Here is a 3,310-nt window from a genome sequence, read left to right as displayed (position 1 = left end):
CACAACCTTCATAATATCGTTTAAAGTTAAAACAAAATACAGAAGCTTAGTTAATTTATGTCCACTTCCGACACTCTGTTTAATACATTAACTGTTTCCTTAACTTATTGGGTGATTTTGAAGACTGGTCAAAGAGTTTGTTGTCCGGATGACATTTCAGCTTTTTATTACCAGTTTTACTTTGAAAAAATTGCAATATTAAACTGATCACAGATGAAAACTTTTATTAGCGGAAAAGGGTTAAAGAAAGCCACAAAAGCATCTTCTCAATTTTTCGGTACTCGGGGACCGGTGCCCATTTCAAACGTTAATTATATATGAACAGTTGGATCAAAGTTGCTCTAAATGAGCCTTGAAGTTCATTACATTCTATGAAACTTAAAGTCCTGAGAAATAGTTGTGCATAAGTTCTCTACCCAATGCAGTAGACAAAATTTCATGAGCATATGGCTCAGAGTCAGCTGGTTTAGTATCTTTAGCTGAGAAGGGTGATAGCCATCAAGATTAAGGAGAGGGTTAAGAGCCATTTCTGTGAGTTTCAGGAGGGAAGGAGGGCGGGGAAGTCAGGAATATATGAGAACAATATGACTGCCTTAATCATACAGGTTAATCCATGGAAGGTCCAGATTCAGTTGTAATGCCTTGTGAATTGCTGTTGTTTCAATAACAGCTAAATACAACACTAACTCTGTGATCTTGAGAAAATCACTTCACCTCTTCATTACTTTCACTCCCCCTTAGGCAAACGCGACGCAGTTGTGGTACACATACTTCATTGGACTGCTATGAAAAACAGAAACATGAATGTAACATGTATATGTATAGGAAGGGCAGGTCACAAGCTCTCCCTTAACAGGAGCTCCTTTTATTCTTATTATTGAAAATAATAGAATCGGTCTAAAAGTTAAGAAGACTTAAAGCTTAAGCATAGATGACACATACCCGATTCAGGTCCAAATGAGATCAGCATGTGCCAGACACTGCTGAAGGTGTCTCATTCATTCATTCCTAAAGCATGCTCTTTCTATATCAGGTAGCAAGTAAAAGTTCATACGAAAGAGACTGTTCAGATTAGAGTCAGGCCCGGAGCAGATGGCTACATGCAAGTTACGTCATTGGGGAAGAGCGAGTGTGCTCTCACTAAGCAGTAGTGATTGATCTGTCCCATGGAAATAGGTAGGTTGGGTCCAATGACGCTACACAATGCAGAAGCTCAGTTGATTAATGATCTACCAAAAACCATGAAGGGACCAATGATTAATCTTTATTGTTTTCATTGACGATAAGAACATTGCCAATTCAGTTGGAAAAGGTTACTGCAAAGGGGTGTGAAACCTTGAAACAGAGACAAATGCTACATGCCCAGAAGCTAGTTTCCTTCAGCAAAAGGAAGATATTCATCATAGGATTACCGTCACCGAAAGAGAAAGACTCCAAAATAAAGGTAAAGAGAAAACTAGCTTTCTCACAAGTGTACAAAGCCATGCCTAAACGGACAATGGAGGCAACACTGTTCACTGAAAAGAGAGGCCCCAGAATTAATGAGAGACTCAGTGAGGGCCATTGGGTCAAAAATGACACAGGGGACCATGGCAGTTAATCGCCATTAACAATGCCTGAGGAAGCAGCCCTGGAATTATCAAGATACAAACCAAGAGGAAACCTGAAATAGCACTATTCAGGTCCAGGCATGGGACATCACAAAAAACTCGGGGGATGTGATAAAATAACCTTCTTTACTGTGCTAAGGGCGAGAGTCACAGGCAGTCTAGATTTCAAATCTGGAAAATAAATATTACATGAGAGCTAATGGTTGAGCCAGCTGGCTAGGAGACAAGACCAGATTTAGGGATGCTCACTTCTTCCCAGCTGGAGAAGACCAAAGCCTATTCGCTGCTTGTTAAGACGTGTGACTATGAAACAGTGAACATCTAGTGTAAGGTCAGTGTTGTACTGGGGTCTAGGTACCAGCTCTGAGGAAGGGCAGTGCAAGTCAGTGAACGCATCTGAAATCCTCGACAAGTATATGGATTACCTTTGTAATCGAGCCATGGATTCTTAGGAAAAACAGTTCTTACTGGAATATTCAGGTAGACTCAGGACTACACAGTTACCTGGGGATGGGGGCAAAAATTTCTTCAAAGCTGTATGGTTATAAATTAAGTGTTTTCTTTCGCGGAAGATACAGGCAAGTCAGATCCTCTTTAACAAGCAATAACTTAAGCAAAAAAAAATCTGCATTTATATATTTTTATACATCCCCTCTCCCTGATTTTTTTTTGAATTTTATTTTATTTATTTTTTATGCAGCAGGTTCTTATTAGTTATCCATTTTATGCATATTAGTGTATACATGTCAATCCCAATCTCCCAATTCATCCCACCACCACCACCACCCCCGCCACTTTCCCCTCTTGGTCCCTGATTTTTAATTTGGCTTTGAGACTCGAAAAATTTGCCACTCATGTTGAAGATCTTGGAAACAGCATCTATTGCCAAATTGAACATGAGGATATAGGCAACGTGCACCAATCTTTATGTTTACAATTTCATTTGAAAATCTGGGTACTTAAAATTATACCCAATATTTCCTCACAAATTCATACTGTTGCTGTATCTAAAATGAATTGTAAAGAACAAACATTAAGTCAATGAAGAGTTTTGTTCATTAAACTTGGCTGCATTACATTTAATATATATAATATGGGCTGAAGATGAAGAACTCAGAGTCCAAATGTCTGGGGCGGCTTCCCTGGCGGGGTGGTTGGTTGGCTAATGGGACAGGAATGGAAGCTTCTTCCGCAGCCTCATCCACATCAATACCAGCTAACTCCTTTCTCAGCTAGTGTCCATCAGGGTTGTCTGGTGAGTATTCCTGGCATTTTCTTTATTAATTTCCAAGACATTTTCTTGGAAAGATAAGGAAAGAAATTGCAGGAATATGATTCCCTTATAGAAATGTTTTGTTTTTATCCTTGAGAAAAAGTTTCTGAATATCCTCTGTGTATGCAAAAATATTTCAAGTTACTATTGACAAAATTAGGTACTTTTGTTTTCTTTGCTTTTTCATTGCTAAACTACAAATGTTTGTATATAGACGAGAATGCTGTGAGTTGAAGTAACAACAGGAATGGCATAGCCAGGGTCATGGGGGTGTAGTAGAAGACGGGTCAGGGACTAGGTCATTCAGGGTCTCAAGGGCACATGAGAAGCCGTCAAGACTTAATCCAACTTATGTTTTAAAAAGATGGCTCAGGGGTCAAGACACATAAGAGGCTCTTAACCCTGGAGAGATTTTTAAAAATACCGA

This window comes from Leucopleurus acutus, assembly GCF_964270905.1.
Source record: "Leucopleurus acutus genome assembly, chromosome: 10".
In the NCBI taxonomy this organism is placed as follows: domain Eukaryota; kingdom Metazoa; phylum Chordata; class Mammalia; order Artiodactyla; family Delphinidae; genus Leucopleurus; species Leucopleurus acutus.
This window is presented reverse-complemented; position numbering follows the sequence as displayed.